The sequence below is a fragment of the Conger conger genome, chromosome 9 (genome assembly GCF_963514075.1).
Source record: "Conger conger chromosome 9, fConCon1.1, whole genome shotgun sequence".
In the NCBI taxonomy this organism is placed as follows: Eukaryota; Metazoa; Chordata; class Actinopteri; order Anguilliformes; family Congridae; genus Conger; species Conger conger.
In genome coordinates this window covers 25363643-25385801 of record NC_083768.1, presented here as the reverse complement: position 1 = coordinate 25385801, position 22159 = coordinate 25363643, and positions in this window count along the sequence as shown.

The following is a 22159-nucleotide window of genomic DNA, read 5'->3' as shown; positions in this document are numbered from 1 at the left end:
AATAATAGTTTTGCCTCACTTTCAAAACAAAGAGCATGTAGAAATATGCCTCATGACAGTTTGTGTTTCTGTTGGAGCTGGAAATTGGCTGATGGTGGTCAGGTACAGGTTCACTAACTGGGAAAAACCAGATACAAACATTTTATTAATATTAATTTTATTATGAATTAATGAGAAACCTACAAAGCCCATACAGTAGAGGCTTTATGCTAGTTCATCGAGTAATCAGAGGAAGCAATCGCACTGCCATGGCAAGGTTTGTTCCACACAATATTTCCATATCTACTATTATTTACACCTACTTTTATTTACATATTTACTTTACCACTGACTTCACTAAATTAATACTTTGATGTTATATATATATAGTATAGTACATCATTGTTAGGCACTATGAGTTGGTTTAGTGCAATGCATGGCAATGTGGCTCTTATTGCCATTACACTAAGCTTTTTATTAACATTTTCACTAAAATGAACGTGGCTGAATGTTTTTAGCCTGTGTTCTTGAAGCTTCATCAGAGATGCAGTTCATGCTATTTTTTTTGTGATCAAAATGGTTTTATTTCTTTTCTTGAAAATAAAAATTATACACTGGGGAGGGGGGGGGGGCAGTTCATGCTATTTTGTCCCACACACTTTATTTTGTCCCATTCTGGTTCATCCTATGGACCACATTTAATATATTCTGTTCAGGAAACTAGTTAATAAATAAGAAAATAAACAAAAGGATAAATAAATGTTCTGGAAGGTAAGACGTGCGACCAGCGAGGGCGCTTTAGCTCCAGTTTGTCAGGCGTCTTAGCGTGTTGGGTTTGTCAAGTGTCTTAGCGTGTTCTGTTTGTCAGACATCTTAGCGTGTTGGGTTTTTCAGGTGTCTTAGCGTGTTGGGTTTGTCAGGTGTCTTAGCGTGTTGGGTTTGTCAGGCGTCTTAGCGTGTTGGGTTTGTCAGGCGTTTTAGCGTGTTGGGTTTGTCAGGCGTCTTAGTGTGTTGGGTTTGTCAGGCGTCTTAGCGTGTTGGGTTTGTCAGGCGTCTTAGCGTGTTGGATTTGTCAGGCGTCTTAGCATGTTTGGTGGTTCAAGGCAGGCCGCTGCGAGGTCTTCTCAGCTCTTCTCTAAAGCACACCTGGAGGAGGCCCAGTCACACCCTGTATGCGGTGTTCATCCCTCTGCTCCAGACACGTTCACCCAGGGGACCCAAATCAACCCCTCCTCACCCCCTCCCCACTGTTGGTAAAGGAGGAAAATGTTAAATAATTGATGTGGCTGCATCTGAGTCAAGAATATAAGGACAGTGAATGTGGGGTTTAACGATGCGGACGTGTGGAGACTTTAATCGCCTCCGGGGAGAAGGACACAAACATCCAGCTTCTCCTCCACTGCTCTGGGCCTCGCAATGTAAACAGCCTCTGAAAAGCAATAGAAAAGGAAATGTAATAAAATAAACTCGCAGATTGCAGTTTTTTTTTTGTTTCGTTTTTGTTGTTGTGTACCTCCGGGGTTCTGTTTGGCTAATGAGGGTGCTGTATGAGAGAACTTCATACATGATAAAGGGTGAGCTTTCACAAAACGAGGTGTTTACAAGACCTGCAGTCCCAGAGCAATACACCATACACTTCTGGGAGAAAAACACACACATTTGCCTTTGTAATTCGATCTGCATTGTGCAGTGAACTGGAAACAGATCAATTTTTTAAAAGCAGGAAGCTGCCAATGTCCTGTTAAAAGTGTGAAGTGCAAATCACCAATTAGCAAAAGTTAATTCCAGTCATATTACAAAATCAGACACATAAGCACATTTTAATGTATGCAATACCTTTGTGCTAACCACCTCTTAAAGGTATTAAATGTTAAAGATATTTTTATTATAACGGTTTGTTATAGAGATAGGCAGTATACATGCATGACTATTCTATGCATGAAAAACCCCATAGCGAAGGTACATTTGATTAGTATAAATTGTTACCTTCAGGCTTTGAGAATCTGCATGCAACAATCCCTCTTAATTATATACTTCTGAGCAAATTAAAGCCTTTCTTGTAGCAATTATGGAAGCAATTTGAGCAATTTTCCAACAAATTGTTATAACTATATGGACCAAATATATATCTCTGCTCTATGCTCATAAAAGTGTATTTTTTAAAATAATTGCAAATGTTCAATTTCAAATGGAAGGATGTGAATTAACTGTGAACGTATAATTTTTTTTCCAAAAGGGAGGTAGGACAGCTGTCAGATCGACATTTTCCTGATTCTCTAATTACCAGCATAAGAGACTCAGACAAAGGAATTGCAATCACTCAAATGTTGAAAATGGAGAGTTTTTTTAAGAAACCATGTTCTTAAGCAGTCGGGCCTGCGTGCAGAAGCACCTTTGTCTCACAGAAGAATGCCTATAGCACAATGAAAGCAGAATGTTTCTTCTTTTCCAGTTATTATGGTAATAATATGTGTTTAGTAATACAGTTTAGGATGAAGGATATCCAGATAATTATCTTTCCATTTCAGGTACAAAATCCTCCATATGACTCCCAACAATATACTGTACAATCTACTGTCGAATGTACACTCACCGAGCACTTTATTAGGTATTTATTAGACTTATTTTTTTAGACTTCTACTGCTGTAGCCTATCCACTTAGTGTTATGATGTGTTGTGTGTTCAGAAATGCTCTTCTGCATACCACTCTTATAATGTGTGGTTATTTGCGTTACTGTCACCTTCCTGTGAGCTGTTACCAGTCTCCTCTGACGTCTCTCATTAACAAGGTGTTTCTGTCTGCAGAACTACTGCTCACACATTTTTTTTGGTTTTTCACACCATTCTTTGCAAAGTCTAGAGACTAGTGTGTGTGAAAATCCCAGGAGATCCCAGGAGACCAGCAGTTTCTGAAACCACCCTGTCTGCCACCAACAATCATTCCATGGTCAAAGTCATTTAGATCACATCTCCCCATTCTGATGGCTGATGTGAACATTAAGTGACGCTCCTGATCCATATCTACATGATTGTACGCATTGCACTGCTGCCACACAATTGGCTGATTAGATAATCACATTAATAAGTAGGTGTAATAAATTTAAAATGTTCCTAATAAAGTACTAAGGTAGATCTATATATACAGTGGTGAGTGGTAATATAGGCTTTGATCTTTGGCCTGAAATGTCCTCCTTGTCTAATTGGCTGAGATTTCTGCAGTTTCCGCTTAGCCAGTCAGCTGGAAGGCCAGTACTGGACACTGCTCACTGTATTGCAAGTGGACAGCACATATTTTAGTCTTTTACAGCTTCACATTTTAGTTTTTAGCTTTTTTTAGTTGTCAGTTCATCAGATTCTGAATCAAGATCTTGATAAAGAATGGGTTCATTTTATTGTGCATTCCCTTAAAATGCAACAGTGAAACCTATCAACTTCTTTGAACTTCTGTACCATCATCTTGTGTTGAATGAACACCATCTTTACTGCTGATTATGCAGAAGTTTATAACAGGCTCAACCTGCAGCTCACGTGAAATGCATGTGTCTTATGAAGGATCACCGCTCTGGCACCGCTGGATGGCTGCTGTGGGGAAGTACAGCCCATTGTGATGAGAAAACATTCCTCTAGGTTGATAAAGCACAACATGTGCCTATAGCTGCTTTATGAAGGGGTAGCATCACGCTCATGGAGATGCCATGTATGTATTTCTACAGGCTATTTCTACCCATTTGATGTAGTTTGTCCAAAACAAATATGGAACAACAAATAAAAAAATAAATAAAGACATTTTTTGACAAGCACTCACAGATGCTCTGTTGTCCACAGCTGGATGACTGATTGGAGGTAACCAACAGGCACGCTGTGAAGGCCCGGATTGGTCCGTTCCCCTTGGGGGCCCCAGCACACAGCTCTCTCATTGCTGCCCTGCAGATGTGGGCATTTGCACCTTGTTGAAGGGTACGCACGCATTTCACCTACTGCTGTTAGCATTTAATGGACAGAAATACAAAAACAGCAAGAAGGGAACAGTGCAATGAATGAGAAATGTATTATACAACATGCTGAACAGTCACACACACGCACACACAGGCAGGCTCACACATATCGGAGTGCTTCAAACAATCACTTTTCTTCTGGTGTTCAAACAGGTGTCTAAAAATAGTATTTTAGAAGCAAGCCACGAATGATGTGATCAATGTTAATGAATAATTTGCACCTGAGAATATATTATTTTATTGCAGCCAATGTGTGGGGTCGGTTTTCTGTGAACTACAGCTGTTTCCATTTGCCTGAAATTAGACCAATTATTTAACATTTTTCATAACTGTCAAGTTAAGGCCTAGAATATCTCTAAAAAACAGTTAACATTAATTTCATGTGCACAGTGCTCATTCCCGTTAGCCGTGTCAAATAAAATCCAGCATTGACATAATGAAATCAAATTAATTCATACAATTAGAAATGGAAGTTATGGAACATATCCAGAAGACACACACCGAACCCCAGCATACCAGCAAAGCAAAGTGAGTAGAATGTTTTTCATTCCTAAATTGACCATTTGGAACCAAATTCCTTTCTGTAACTGCACATAGCCATGGTGGATACAGACTGTATGTGCATTTATGTAAGTTGATAAAAATGCTTTTTACCTCTCTGTGTCTGTCCATCAATGCCGTGTAATACAGTTACATTCTCAACCTGCCTTGTGATTGTGAATGTGTGCTAAAACATGGTTCCATCAAATGTCATTTCCTCAGCATTCATTCCACTCAACACTATGTTCACAGCTACAGAGTGACCTGTAAGCAAGACGTCCTTGTGCATTGGTGTGTATGCTTTTGTGTATGTGCGCGCATGTACTTTCATGTGTGTATTTATGCCCGGATGTGTATTTTGAGAATATACATACATGGGCATGTGTGTTTTTGTTTGTGTATGTGTGTGTGTGTGTATGTGTGTGTATGTGCAAGTATATTCTGATTCAGACTGATCAAATCAGCTGTTAAAGTCAGCTAAATGTGTCAGGATACACATTGCTCATAAGACATATTAATATTAATATTAGAAAAGCGCAAAGCCCTTCAATCACTGGTCCACTCTATAAAAGCACGGAGAGCTCACAGAATTTCCGGGGGGAGTTGACGATGGTGAAATCAAACGGGTTTTTTTTTTAGTGTCAGAACACACAGCAGGAAAAGAATGGCAAACACCCCCCTGCCATACTCTCATGTAATTCAAGCCTTTTTGAACACTTGAGGTACAGATTTTAAGCCTTCACTAGCACGCTACTTCACACCACAAGCCCTCTCTCTAGTAGTAGCCTAAACAGGCTGGTGACCATCTGCCTCACTGTCCCTCTCTTAGAGAGAGAGAGAGACAGAGAGAGAGGAAGAGAAAGAGAGAGAGAAAGAGAGAGGAAGAGAAAGAGAGGAAGAGATAGACACAGAGAGAGAGAAAGAGAGATAGAAAGAGAGAAAGAGAGAGAGAAAGGCATTATTTCCCTGCTTACAGCTCGACCAGGCAAACGGAGCCGCCCCCGTTTCCTATTCCCACTGACAGCTCGTTAAGGCAGAAATGTGAGGCGCGATGACAATCCGTGTGGGAAGTGATATGTGTCCACACCCTCCCACGCCTCAGCACGGGGGCAATTAAAGGCCAGATGAAAATAGATGCAAAGAGCACTGTTTGAAGAGAGAGAGAGAAATATACACGCTTAAATCGCCTCGGATGCGAATGTGCCCGTGAAATGCGTCTGTTACACCGTTGCGCGTCAGACATCTTGTTTTAATATCCCCACTTCTTTCATTTATAAAAGGGGTCATTATAGCAACCGTAACAAACTCAAACGGGGGATGTTGTTTTGTATGTGACTGTGCGATGCCAAATGTCTGACTGATATTTTTAAAACATGAACCAGTTAGTATTTTGAGTTACCAGTGTTACAATATGCAGGTTGATAGACAGTCCATGCTGCAATATGAAGTGTACATAAGAGAAAAATATTTTTATGGACATTTAATATATTGTATAATGTAAGACCAGGGTCTACCATGTGGTCTCTGCACTTCAGCAAGACGGCAGCACAAGATCCAGGAAGAGAAAATCTCTTTTTTTAGGACTTTGTTTGTGTGCATGTGTATAATAATTCTAAAATCCCTCCAGCTATTGGGTTTGCAAAAGCATTACTCGACATCTTCCGGAACGTTTGGATTCTCAGTGTATCTCCCATGCTGGAGAGACGGCCCTTAATTGTGACAGACATTTTCTTGGACCTTCATCTGTCAGTCAGGAAAATTGGCCTCACTCTGCAGTTTTATTTTTACAAGGAGAAAACCTCTGAGATGTGTTTCTTCCTCCTAATCTCAACAGCGCGGCAGCAGCAGATTGTGGTAAATATCTTTTATGGGCCGGCGCATTAACACGGGAAAATAGATGCTGTGGAAAACTTGTGCAGTTCACTCAGCTGGGTTCAGCTGTTCTGTGCACTGATAAATGAATGCTATAAATATATACATATAGTGCCCTCCAAAATTATTCACATCTTTAATAAAGCTGAACAAAAGTGCTGTATAAAATAAATAATACATGCACTAAGCTATATTTTAGCTGTCAGACATGTGCAAAATATTCTACTTTAATAATTATTCAGTGAATACTTTTTAAAATTATGCATATATTTCCCAAGCGTAGTAAACATTCCCAAAATTGTTTTCCGGATTTTGTGCACTCTGCTTTTGCCAGGATTTTGGAGGCGTCCTTTATAGTGATCAGAGAGATTGGTGAACATATGGGGGGCTGGGATGGGGGAGGGGGGGCATTCCACCATATAGAGTCTTTCAAGATCCTTCAGATCCTATGGTCTGCCCACTTTGTCTGCTGTGTGACCGTTCACAGGATATTGATTTGAATTCCTCATGGTAAAAACAAGGACATGTACACTCTAAACTCAATTCAATAGTCTCGGCTTTTAAAATTGAAGCAATTGCTTATACAAACATGTTTTTAACCATCTAATGGTCCATTGGTTGGCTGCGCTTATTGTTTGACTGTAAAAACAGTCCAGCTCTCGTACTCTCCCTGTGTAGCTAGCACATCCTACAGCAATATTATGAATCGTACATCATAAAGTTTGCTTGCAGTCATGTAATTATAGCAATAAACTTTGCCTAATAATCTGTATTAATGTGGATTATACCATGCTTGAGTTGAAGGTTCGCATGTGAAATGCAGGAATAACACTCCGTTAATATGAAGATTTTTCCACAGCGCACGACTATACCCTTGCACAGAATCAGCGCTTTTACAGCAATAATCCTGGCATGACGCAATTATAGCAATAAACTTTGCCTAATAATCTGTATTAATGTGGATTATACCATGCTTGAGTTGAAGGTTCGCATGTGAAATGCAGGAATAACACTCCGTTAATATGAAGATTTTTCCACAGCGCACGACTATACCCTTGCACAGAATCAGCGCTTTTACAGCAATAATCCTGGCATGACGCAATTATAGCAATAAACTTTGCCTAATAATCTGTATTAATGTGGATTATACCATGCTTGAGTTGAAGGTTCGCATGTGAAATGCAGGAATAACACTCCGTTAATATGAAGATTTTTCCACAGCGCACGACTATACCCTTGCACAGAATCAGCGCTTTTTCAGCAATAATCCTGGCATGACGCAATTACACTTTCCATAACAGATCGCATATTCGCGGTGCCCGCACTATCGGGTCGATGGGAATAAAAATAATTGATGGTTTGTGTGGGGAAGGCGAAGGCCTGTCTGGCGGGAGTGTGGCAGGTTGCGCCTGCCCCTGGCTGTGACATGGATGCTGCGGAGAAGGTGCGGCTCTGACAGCCGCGGCTGAGTGCGCGTGTCCCCTCGCCTCGCAGCGCATGGGCGGCTGTGCCGCGGCTCACCTGGGCCTTGTGAACCCATCCCCGGTGCCCGGGCTTAGGAAGAGAATCCGCTCGACAGCTCCCATTGAGGGGTGTCCCGAACATCTGTTAAACTCAGCATGCGGTCCAGCTGCAGACAATTACTGCCACCTGACACAAACACACACACACACATGCAGTCACAGACATACGTACGCGCACACACAGACATGCATGCACAAACACACACACACGTGCAGTCACAGACATGCACAGAGACATGCATACACATATACACGCACACACAGACATGCGCATGCACGTGCACAGACATGCATGCACAGACATGCGCACACACACAGACATGCACGCACACACATACATGCACACAGACATGCGTGCACGCACGCACACACAGACATGCATGCAGACACGTACACACACACAGACATGCATGCACACACAGGCACACACAGACATGCGTGCACGCACGCACACACAGATATGCATGCACACACACGCACACACAGACATGCACACATACACATTCATGTGTGTGGCTTTGGAAATCAACAATTGCTGCTTGTATGAGCTGGACAGATTTTTTTTGTGCAGGTATGAACGCTGGCATTTGAGGTGAGAACCAAGATAGAAGATAAATGTCCTCTTAGCCAGTTATTATTATTGTAATTATTATTATGATTATTTTAATTATTATTTGTATTATTATATCGAAGTCTTTTGCACTGTTGGTCAAGATGCTCTAATAGAGAATTAGAAACGTCTCACAATAAGGAACACTTGGAAATGCAACTTGGCTGCATATTGTACATTCAGATCAAACTGAAACTGCAGCTCTATCATAGTCTCTGTTGAATATGCCTACAATATGCCTTGCACATAAAGATGTAAGATTTCAGTGCTGTTCTCTTTAACTTTTGGAAAACAATAATTTGTCTGAATGCAAAAACTATTAAATGTAGTAATAATACCCAGTTATTACTATGTAAGATTTAAGATTATTGCTATGTAATATGAACGACTCCAGAACAGATTTCAGATGGGCCATGATGCTTTCATTACCTTACAAAATATCTTCGTGTTCACCGAGGGCAAACACATGTTATGTGGCAATTACAGTTTAATATGAGAGAATGCGCACACAGGCCGCTGGTCTATATGTCTGAAATGAACACACTATGTCAGTTTTCTTCTCTGTGGCCTGAAGTATAATGAACAATTCCTTTATAGAAATTCAATATGCTGAATATATATGGAAAAAATATATATTATGAAGATCACGCATCACGTTACTTAAAAAATACATAATTACAACATGGATTTGTCATTATATATTTTTTAATGTCCATGTGTTCATAAAACATTGCAGTGTAGTCAATTTCTGTAAAGGTAAATGAAACTTTACTGACTGTTATTTTTATTTTTATTGTAATTTGCACCTATATAAATAATTTAAGCCTATTTTCTCAAACATATCCCTGCCCAACAAATATTCTGTATAACTGTATTTGTGAACGTAGGCCTACATAGGCCTATGCCAGTACTAATTCTAGGTGAATGAATATACAGTACTTGCAACAATATGCTTTTTTCATAACATTAGTATGTGACAGGAATGTACATTTTGAATCAAAAGAAACATCAGCGTATTACCACTAACTAACAGTCAAAAGATCTTTTGTTATACTAAGATGGAGGTTGCAGTATGAGTGGTCGCCTTGTTCAGCTGGTTACCCTGATTATCTAAGCTCCTAATTAATTAAATGAGTCATCCTGAGCCCAAAAGCAGCTGCATTTCAGTATCGACCCCAAGGGCTTTTTTTGGTATTCATTACAATGTGGAGAATTCTGAGTACACGACGGCATAGCGGCAAAGGTCTGGCGTATTATTGACTTAACTTATTACTGCCGCGTCAAATGCGATGTCCCATCCACAAAGGAGTCATGCTTTCATGTAGAGTAAGGGAAAAGAATGAACAAAGCAGAGGTGACTGGCAGCACATTTCTATTAAAAAACTCAAATGTTTAATGTTCTTTCACAGATTGTTTTTGTTTTTCTTCTCTGTCTCTCGTCTGACTAACGCAACTTAAAATAGCGTTTTTTTTTGAGTGACGGGTAGGGAACGCGGAAGCTTAGGGTTACTATGACAACGTGGCCTCCTCTGTCTTTGGCGGATCGTTCTTCAGAGAGTCGGGAATAATGAAGCGGAGACGCAGAGGAGAATTAAAGCCCACATCACGAGCTCCCACCGCGGGACGCCGTATCCGGGCTCCCCTCGAAAAACCCGAAGACAGTTTAGCCCTTTTCTTATTAGCTTGGTCTCCCGGCACCTGTGCCAGATCTCGGATTTAATAAGGTTATGATACAATTTCCGGCACAGGACTTTTAATGCAGCTGTCTGTAAGCAGAGGACTCCATTCCGTTGTGGAATATGGGCAGCAATAATACGGATGTGATATAGTATTTTATCATGTTTTTCCACCTCACCTGCTATGGTCAGGTTGATTTACCAACCTACTGATTTATCAATATGCTCAGCTAGCACACCGTCTACTGCAATCTTTTACTATGTTGTTGCAAGGTTGTGCCATGGGTGGGGTAAAAACATCCATAAATAAAAATCTGTTTTTGTAGCACCCCAAAACCACAACTTTTCACCTACCTTGTAAATCGTTCTAGAAAAATGAGAACATTTTTTGAAACATTACCTTTCTGGGTGGTAGCCACTATTTACTGTTATGATTTAATATTTTTAAGACAAAATAAATTACATTGACCTTAATTGTTTTCCCAAGCACATTTCATTTATAAAATATCAGATTGCTTTCAACATGAAAGAAAATATGCATGCAACAATAGAAATAGATTTGAATTGCTTTCATGAAATGAAATGTAAGAAACAGTGCCTAGCTCTTATACAAATGACAGGAGAATAAATGTTGAACAGAAGAAAGACATTCTAAAATGTCAGGGAGTAGCAGCACCTGATTTCTGACACCAACCAGATGGAAAAAAGTAACCAGCTCCTCTTCCCTCTCAGCTGGAAGAGGTCTGAAGTTGCTTGTTTTGTGATTATGTTTTACTTTCATATTATTCATTTACAACCAACTTACCATCCACGGGAGATGATATACAGGGCACATGTGTGACTGCAGCAACAATAATATTCCTCATTCAACCTGTAAACTGAAAAACCTTCACTGGCAAAATTCCATCTGAATTTCCGAATGGAATAATAAAACAAAATAAAATGGCAAGTGAGGTTCTATAATAATATCTTTCCCTAAAAATGTGAGCTCACATTTTTATGTTACCCAACTGAGTCCCATAAGACTGCTGCTGAACATCAGGCCCTTGTTTACTTTTTGTCTCTTCTTTAACAAAAGACTTTGGAATGTGCAATTTTTAATGTTTTTTGGGAACATCCTTTCACAAGGCCGAACTGAACTTTATTTATCTTCAACAAGTGTGTGTGTGTTTACTGTATATGTGTGTGTGTGTGTGTGTGTGTGTGTGTGTGTGTGTGTGCGTGTACTGCATGTGTGTGTGTGTGTGTGTGTGTGTGTGTGTTAATGTGTGGGTATAAATCAATAGGCAGTCCTGTGGTTACGGAACTGGACATATAATCAGGTGATTGCAGATCCTAATCTCCATAGAAGCTCTGTTGTAACACCCTTCAGCATGCACTTGTACTTAATGAGCGGTTTACATTAAAGGCGTAACATGGTGGTTGGTCACATTTTCTAGGTTTTTATACGCAATTTGCACAAGAGGGCATTGGAGAAAGATGACGAATGTATTAAATATGTCCGTTCTTTAGTTTTGGAGAAGTAAGTGTTTTAAATTTGTCATCCCATTTTCAAACGGTTGAGAATGTTCTCCTAGTAGTGTGTCACATGTGGATAACCACTCTCCTTATCCCTCCCCTCGTGACCCATAGTTTGCGCCGCTGGCCTCCAGGCAAGACAATGCAAATATTTGACTAACATTAGGTTCACTTAAATTAGAGTGCCTTTTAAGCACTATTAGATTATTTCTGGTTTTATTCATTTAGCATTAGCAAACTACCTTGCCTTCATAAGATGGCGTTATCAATAAGGTTAGCTAGCTAGTTTGTTTTCATAAGAACGTTATAGATGTGCTTTTATCTTAACTTATGAACTATCGATAGCTAAGGTAAGGACACTGACTTTTTACGAGCAAAATGCATCAATGGATAAGTCAGCGTCCTTACCTTAGCTATCGATTGTTGAAATACTATAGCTGGTGAAAATTCAGTCTCCCAAGATGAGCATGAATCGTGGAGATAGCTATGGTAACAAGCAACAATGTGTGGAAAGTGGGGGCACGGTCTGTCAATCATAGCTAATTAATAGGTCATTACCATGCCCAGACAGTTTGAGTGATCTTTCATAGTGGGAAATTTAGGCTAAGAAAAATATGTTTTAAAATAATAAATAATAAAAAAATACACATTTGTTTTGTTGTTGCCTTAAGACAACTGGCAAGCGTCACATTCAATCCCCATGTTACTAAATACATGTACGAATGCACTTGTAAAATGTGTTTTCAGTTCTCTATATTGAAACTACTGTATACATGTATAGATGTACATGTATAAAATAAAATAAAACGGGCATAGACGGAGAAAGAGGCATTGATAATTTCCCTCGTTCATCTGGTGAGTTCAGAAAATTCTCTTGGTTTCTGTGTAAGTTCTCAGGAGTCGGTTTTACTAGCCATATGCAGGGGAGCTCTCAGCTTCAGTGAGACAGCGATATTTTATTGATATACTGATGGCATATGAGAGATAACAGCAAACTAAAATGTTCCATTTCATGGCAAATGAAGTGAAATCACAGAGAATCGTTCATTAATCACCACTCAATTAAATTATTCATGAAAATAGAGGAATTGAGTGATCGCACAGTGGTCATTTAAAATCTTTAACTGTCTTTCTCTCTGGCGCTTACAAAAATATTCTAAAGGATCATTTAGGGTAATTTAGTATGGAAGTTTCCACAGACCTACGGTAGTGGACACTGAAAAAATATGTAACATAATGTGTTTCTCATAAATGCAAGTTTTTTATGCATTCACTGAGCACTTTATTAGGTAGACCTGTACACCAGCTTGTTAATACAAATATTTAATCAGTCAATAATGTGGCAGCAACTAAATGCATAAAAGCAGTTAGACATGGTCTAGAGGTTCAGTTGTGTTTAGACCAAACATGTCCTAGACATGAATTAGAAGAAAACAATGCAGTTGGATTAAATGGTCAAAATGAATAAATTATTCAGTTTGTGATTCGAGAACCACCTGTTTCATTAATAAAGGACATGTGAGTTATTTGTGCCATATTTTAAATGTATGGCATATTAAATTCTTTCAATATGTACATGAGTAATTTATAAATTCCCCACACCATACAGGTATCGCTTTGTACCTTCCTGGCAATTCATCAACAAAATGTGCATAATAATGTGGTACTTTTGAAAATAGCAGTTCAAATTTATACTATAACGCAAAAATGAAAAAAACCTCACAAAACATCTTTCATGTGTGTTTCTGGTGTGATGATTCAGACTGGAAGTTGGTGGATCTGCTGGAACAGGGTGCGCTGGTTTATGGGGGATGAAAGCGTGTGGGAGGCTTGAGAAACCTAACAGCCCAGCTCCCACTCATTGACGTTCAGATCTACTTTTATTCATGAGAGCAGGAACAAAAGGGGGTCGGCTGTTACACAATACAAAGTGTTAGTTTTTTTAAGTAAAAAAAATATATAAATGGAGAATGTTGACACACCATGAATAACCCAGCATCGAGACAGACGCTGTGTGTTTCCAGTGGGGTCACTCACGTAATTGTACACAGAAGAGGCATTTTTTCTGATAAACGTGCAGTATGTGATAAACTGTGATGAAACCCTGAGAGATGCAGATCTCCGCTGGTTGACTGAAGATCAGCGCTACAGATGAGTGCCAACCGGACTGGTTCACTGGGGAGCGAAAGTAATCAAAGTGTCCTCTGCCTTGGAAAAGGCCTCCTTGTCATCGTCACAACTAATTAATGAGCTTCCTTGCTCTTGTTTGTCAACACGAAAGGCCACATTTTCATCTTCAAGTTAAAAAGACTAAATCAGCTCAAAGGATTTGTTGTGGCAGCAGATTTAGTCAAATCTCTGACATTTCCCTTCTGTGATTTTGTTTACTACGGCTTATATTGTTCAGTTATTCTTCATCCTCACGTCCAACAGTTCCTGAACAAGAAATTAGTCTATGTGTATGATTGAAAGCTAAGTACAGTGGCAGCAATTATATTGTTGTTCCCTTTTCAATTACTTATGATCAATAAATTACTGCTTACAGTGAAGTCTGTACAGTTAGTATTTGCACACAGTGGTACAATTTAAGTATTTTGGCTCTGTACTCCAGCCATTGGATTTGAAATGAAACAATGAATATGAGGTTATCCATATTGGGTGATCTGAATATGGAACATCATTGAGAAGAACGAGAGCACTGCTGTGCTCACTAATTGCAAAGCGCCTGGTAGGCCAAGGAAGACCTCTACAGTTGATGGGCAGGTTACAGTTTGCTAAGAAGAACCTAAAAGAGCCTGTAGAGATCTGGAAAAGGGTCTAGTGAATAGATGAGACCCATATTCACTTGTATCACAGCAATGATAAAGGCAAAGTATGGAGGCCAAAAGGAACTGTCCAAACAATAGACTGTTTGGAATATCATTCAGAAGAAAGACATCACTGGTGTATGTTTGGGGTCATTGTCTTACTTTGGGATGAATCACCATCCGATTGTTCGAGTTTGGAAGAATTTGATTGAACTTTAACTTGACATAAGATGCTTCTGTATAATTCAGAATTAATTCTGCTGCAGCTATCAGCATCAATGAAGGCAAGTGAACCAGCGCCTGTGGCAGCCATACATGCCGAAACTATAACACCTCCACTTCCATGTTTCACAGATGAAGAGGGGTGCTTTGATTCTTGGACAGTTCCTTTTAGCCTCCACTCTTTGCTCTTTCTATTAGTCTGATATAAGTCAGTGTTGGTCCCATCTGTCCGCAAGACCTTTTTCAAGAACTTTGCAGGCTCTTTCAGAGTAGGTACTACTTAGCAAACTCTAACCTGGCCATCCTGTCTTTGCAGCAACTAGCGGTTTGCATCTTGCAGTGTAGCCTCTGTAGATATGTTTGGGAAGTCTTGTGGGGAGAGTAGTGAGGTTTATTCAAAACCCAAACCTTAATAACAAAATGATCTGGGAAAATAATTCCACCGTCTATAGGCTACAGCAGAAGTTGCTGATGACCAGACTCACACACGTATGAGCATAATACACGAGTAGTGTACCGACATAATTTCAGTCCAAAATACAGTCATTAATATACATTGCATATATTAATTGTTCAAGACGTTATAATATATTAATTCAAAACAATAGTGTTTGTTTGATAAAGAAAGTAGGCTTAGGCTACTATAGCCTATCAGCCTAGCCTCTCAGAATTGATAGGTCTACATGCATCCAACGACAGGCAGATTAAGTAAGCTAGCAAATGTACTATAAATGTGATCATGAACATTCTTTCGCCATTGCGACAGGTGATGTTCAACCTGAAGTTTTTATAGTTATTTGACTGTGCACAGTGTGTGCACAGAGGACTTCTCATGTTTGGACAGTGCAGCTGGCAAGTTGTTTGCAGTATTCAGCTCCTTTTCACATGCTAGCTAGCACAGCCATATAACTAGCCCTTCCTTGTATAGCACATTAAATATTCGTACAATTTTCTGCCCTTTTCTTTGCTGAAGACAGACAAAGTCTCACCATCTCCCAAACTTTGAACTTAATTTGCTGTATCTCCATTTTCTCAGCAGAGAAAATAGGCCCAGACGAAATCTGCAGACTTTTGGGGGGTTTTCCGTGGGGTTTCCAGAGGAAAATCCGTGGAAAATCTGTGGTGTGAATTTTATACTATACTGCAGTCATTCACTACATTAATCAATGTGTTCTGAGCAAATGTTGCCAATTCAAGCTGAGAGGACCACGGTGTTACAGGAACTAAAAAAACAAAAACTGAATTTTTATTTCAGTTACCAAGAATTTCAAAAGTGTGAAAATTTCTAATATAGGGACAGACTTAAAACTATAATTGAACTGACTGAAAAAATGCACATGGAGTTCATAGATCAGCCATGAACATACTAAGAATAAATGTGCACATTGTTCAAGAGATGGTTACAAACGGCTGGCAGTTTAACACTAGAAAGGCCATTGGGCGTTTTTCATTTTACAGACATGCTGAAATCGGCGCGTATTCTTCCCCTCAGAGCCACAGGCTACAGCTCTGTTTCCCCATCCTCATTTAACGGCAGTCAGATGACCCTCCAAAAACAAAAACCCACCGAAAACGCTGTTTCACTCACGTATACATCACATCGCGGAAGCTAGTGCTGCTCTAACTTCAGTTCAGTGTGTCTTTAATATTAAAATTACTCCAACAGTAAATGCAATATGCTCCTCTTTCCATGACTTTTCCTAAAAGGTAGTAAAGGTAGTAAAGAGATAGTAACGAGGTAGTAACGAGGTAGTAAAGAGGTAGTAGAGGTAGTAAAGAGGTAGTAAAGAGGTAGTAGAGGTAGTAAAGAGGTAGTAGAGGTAGTAAAGAGGTAGTAAAGAGGTAGTAAAGGTAGTAAAAAAGCGCAGGCCTTTCTACTACTACATGTTTGTGTTTCTGTTTGGAAGAAGAAACTTACTTCATGATTTAGCCCAGAAGATAAAATTAACATAATATAACATCAATTATTCAGTCAATGCATGGACTCCAAATTCCCATTAGAATTTGGTGCACGATTTTTGACAGTGTGATCTTGCCTATTGCACAATATGGGTGTGAAGCATGGAGTCCACTCAGTAAACCTGAGTACACTATATGGGATAAACAACCAATAGAGACCCTTTATGCTTAATTCTGTAGAAATAGCCTATATTGAAAGTCCCCAATAAATTCAAGCGGGGCAGAATTTGGCTCAATGCACTAATTGCAATAGTCTCCTCTGTCAGCTGGTCCTGAAATTGCCCAACTTTCAGGTCGAGACACTTGAAAAATTCTAAATTTGAGACTTCATACCCTAATCCAGTGGTTCCCACTCACGGTTTTCATTCCAAGCACAGAATATTTATTCTTTATTTATTTTATTAATGCTTCTTTTTGAAATATTTTTCTTAATTTGAAGCTTTTCATGGGTTTATTAACCCTCCTAAGCCACATCACGTAAGAAATATCCACTCCATGAAGGATAACAATTTGATGTCCATGTTATATTGCAAACAATTACTTAAAGAGGTAACAACATTAATTAATTGATGAAATTAAAGACTAGGGTGAATCAATGGGCTACTAACTGGTAAAAGTGTGGATACACAGCCAATAATTTGGGAGAGCCAAATCTGTATTGTTTTAATAGGTTTAAAGAAAAATATGATCAGACTGAAACAAGTGTTGAACAACTTAATTAGGAGCCTATCAATTCTCCTAATTTGATCAGTTCATTGTGGTAATGCGTAAGAAATACGTCACTCCCGGTTTAACAAAAACACGTCATTTCCGGTTTCAGAGAAAATGTGCAACTTCCGGTCCCGTCACTGCCGGTTTACGAAATTACGCAACTTCTGGTTAAGAAAATAAGTCACTTCCGGTTCCCGTAATTACGTCACATCCGGTTTCCAAAAATACGTTACTTCCGCAAATAATGACACCAGTTTCAAAAAGCAATACAGCTGCACAGAACGTTTCCAGCCAGGTTGCTTTACTTTGACATTCAGTGTCACAGACTCGCACCTTCTCTATGTGCTCTGGTCTCAGCCTTGCATCATGGAGAAGAGCATATGTTAAGCACCGGGCTGATTTGTGAACACAACCTACATTCGTGTGCGAGTAGATTTGGCTGAAACTGCTCAAGGCCAGCTCCGCTGGATTGAGCACAAAAGGCAATACTGGTACCTTAGATTTGGAAATCTTATCAACTGTTTTGCGTACTTTTGGTGGAATACAGATAAATAACTAGCTACTTAGGTAGCCTAAGTGACAGACATAGCGATTAGAGAGATAATCGTTGTGACAGACAAATCTGTCTAGAGACAATTGGTCTTCAGCCAATTTTGTGAAAATTCGGAATGAATTCAAAATGCTAGCTGGCTAGTAGTAACGTGATACTTGCCAAAACTAACCACTCACCTTCCTGCATGTTGTGGAAGTGACTTGAGATGCACAAGTAGCGTCTGACACTTGAGGTAGTCTCCGTAGTGCTGACAAACTACAAAACAATGTTCACTCCCCAATTCTAGTAAAAGTCATCGCCGTATACATTGCACAAATAAATTAAGCCCACTTGGCTCCTCTATTGTAAATCTACTTTTGGACATTATTGTTTGTTCACTTTCACTTTTAATACGAACTAGCTACTCCCTAACTAGCTAGCTACTGCTAACTTGCGAGAGGGGCCAATGTTGTTTTCAATGGTTTTTGACTTTCAACATTCAAATTCGTTGGAATCTCGCAGGGTTTTTGTCGGAGTTCTACGTCCACGGATCCCGTGCGGGCCAAGGCATGACATATGAGGCATGTTCAAAATAAGATGCACACTGACACAGTAGCATAATACCTACATTTAGCAGGTGCATTTTCTACAGTATAGACACAATTATGTGTCAACAGCTCTGCCGTTTGACATTAACTGTGTAGTATACACTCAGTGAGCCCTTTTTTTTCTGCTGCTGTAGCCTATGCACTTGGAGGTTTGACACGCGTTGTGCTTAGAGATGCTCTTCTGCATACCACTGTTGTAATGCACATATATTTACATGTCACTTTCCTGTCAGCTTTGATCAGTCTGGCCATTCTCCTGTGACGTCTCTCATTAACAACACGTTTCTGCTCACTGGATGTTTTTTTTATTTTATTTTTTGCACGATTCTCTGCATACTCTAGAGACTGTTGTGCATGAAAATCCCAGCAGATCTGCAGCTTCTGAGATACTCACCACCCTGTCTGGCACCAACACTGACCCTCTTGACCATGTCTGCATGCTTTTATACATTTAATTGCTGCCACATGATTGGCTGATTAAATATTTGCATTAACAAGCTGGTGTACAGGTCTACCTAATAAAGTGATCACTGACTGTATAAAGAGCACATGCACGAAAGAACTTTGAAACTCGTATTGGGATTGAATGAAGAAAAAAAGCCTCTGGCATTCTCTACATATTTTAAGCAGCATTAACGGATATTGTTTTTAAAACCATTGCAAATATGCAGAGAAAGAACATAATAAGCACAAGCACAATGTAGATACAACGTTATTAAATGTCCTTATTTCACAAAAGCTCAATTTTGTGATTTTCACTGGTACCCTAACTGCACATCAGTATTTTTCTTCCTTATGGTGAGAATTATTCAGTCATCAACTGTATAGGCTTTCCTTGGCCTACCAGCCACTTTGCAATTACTGAGGTCACCAGTGCTCTCTTTATTCTTAATTAATAAGCAAAAAGATTATTTTGATAAGCCTATTGTTTTTTTTACTTATTTCTAAGCCTCATAATTGCTTCCTTGACTGTCATTGGCACAACTCTGGTCCTCACATTGACAGATGGCAATAATTGACTCCAAAGGCAATCAAAAGCTTGGAATGAAGACTAGATACTGAAAGCTTTCTTACATCACCTGACAAATCAGAAGCCAACTGTCCAACTACTTTTGATCTCTTAAAACAGAAATTGTACCACTGTCCAAATATTTATGTTTATATTCGGAGAGTGCACTATGTGCATTATTTTACATTTACTTTCTTGTGGATCCTTGCCAGTGATTTAGAGAACACGCATGCCTTCTGCATCTAGTGGAGTCCCAGAATAGAAAAGCAGGGGGTACTTTGTGAAGAAACAGTGCTTATGGTTTTTTCCCAAAGAAGCATTCTGAGAAATGTTTTTAGGAAATGAAAGAAGAAGCAGTGGTTGCATTACAAAAAGAGTGAACACTAGTCATTTTTACAGAATGAAAACTCCTCCGGGGAGAACAAAAGGTTCGGAGGCCAAATTCCACCCCCCACTCCCCCTGTCCCAATGGGACAATCAGACAATCTGTACAGCGTTGGGGGCAGTTCATCGATCCATGGTAGAGTGAGCACAGAAAAATGCCGCTGGCTTTCTCCGCTTGCAACTATTGATGTCTGCCACCCCCACCACCCTCCCCAAATAACATATATAATCTTCAGCTGGAGCAAAATTGGGCAGAGTGTCAGGAAATATTATGGCTTCCTCGTACCGTCTGTGTAATAGAGTAGTCTGCCAAAAGATATTTGATTGTATATGTAAACTAGCAGCACTTAGACTCGGAAACCAATCAAGGTTGGAAACACAAGACGACAGTTCAAATATTATTGATCTCTCCAAGGGGAGCAGGTGATCACCACCACCTTAGACTGGCTTTCATTAAATGGCACGGTCTGCTCTCCTGCTGGCCCAAGATTCAATTTTCCAAATCTGTGGGGTTTGGGACGTACCAGGCTCGTATTGCAATCTCATTACTCCTTTTGGACACAAAGTGCAATTAAAGTTTGTAATACAATAAAACCAAAGGGCTGGGAACAGATACTGGACGTCGAGGGGATTCAGTGGTTTTCTGTGCGTGACAGAATAAAAACAAATCCATGACTGATTAGTTGCTGCCTAGTAGATCCTGTCAGAAACTGTACTGTACCTACAAAATAACGAGACTCAAGTTGCCAGTCACGCAAAGAACATCACACTGCGGCATTGTTTTTTTGTAAACATTTTTCTGTTGATGAAAAAGCCTACTGCAGAATTCTTTACACTGCTGCCACCTGTTTTTAATTCAGATTGAATTAATAATTTTATTGAGCATGATAGTCCATCCATCCATTATCTGAACCCGCTTATCCTGAACAGGGTCGCAGGGGGCTGGAGCCTATCCCAGCATACATTGGGCGAAAGGCAGGAATACACCCTGGACAGGTCGCCAGTCCATCGCAGGGGAGCATGATAGTGTGAATGAAAAAAGAAAGAGAGTGAAATGTTGCTATTTCCACTTAGTTTTGTTTCAAGAATAACACTGTAGCTGATTTTACTGATTGGGATGGGAATGATTTACAATTACCATGTCCTGAAAAAATATATAGAACACCCACCCACACACTAGCACACAAATTCTCCCTAAGCTTGTTCAGCGCTTAGACCAAAAAGGTCTTCTTAGGACCATATGAAGACCTCTCTGGTTGAAATGTTGCATTTTAAATAAACCACAAGGGAGCATTTTCAAGTGTGCGGGAGTGGGTTTTCTATATATTATTTCATTGTCTCATTCTTTTGCCCTGCACCTGACCAAGCCAGTGGGATGTGTGTACACTATGTTTTCCTCAATTACCATGCCTTGTCAATGGGACGACTACAAATCACAAACTAAGTGTAGTCACATACATTTGTATTTGCTGCAATGCCATCTCTATACTTCCACCCCCCTATTTTTCAACTGGGATAAGGGCAGTACCAAGTACCAAGGGCAGTGATCAATGTGTCTCAACTGAAATAGGATAAAAACAAGACACAATCAAACTACAAAGACTTATACCATGGAAACTCGATGTGTCAGCTGAACTGGTGACATGATCCACCCTGGAACTTTTCATTTTAATTTTTGCCACGTTTTCTGTGTCTATGAAGCTGCATGTGAGTGTGGTTGTTATGTTTTGGCAGATTGGTGACTATGTCACATGCATTGAAATAAGTCAATAATCACAATTGAAAAAAGCATTAAAAAGTAATCAAACCATTAGAGTATACACTCACTGAGCACTTTATCAGTAACACCTGTACACCTAATTATTCATGTTTATCTAATCAGCCAATCATGTGGCAGCAGTGCAAAGCATGAAATCAGTCAGATATTGGTCAGGAGCTTCAGTTAATGTTCACATCAACCAGTGATTTTGACCGTGGCATGATTGTTGGTGCCAAACGGGCTGGTTTCTGTAACTGCTGATCTCCTGGGATTTTCATACACAGTCTCTAGAGTTTACTCCAGTAAGCAGTAGTTCTGCGGATGGAAACACTTTATGAATGAGAGAGCCCAACGAAGACTGGTTTGAGCTGAAAGAAAGCCTACGGTAACTCAGATAACCACTGAGTAGAAAAGCATCTCAGAATGCACAATGCATCGAACCTTGAGGTGGATGG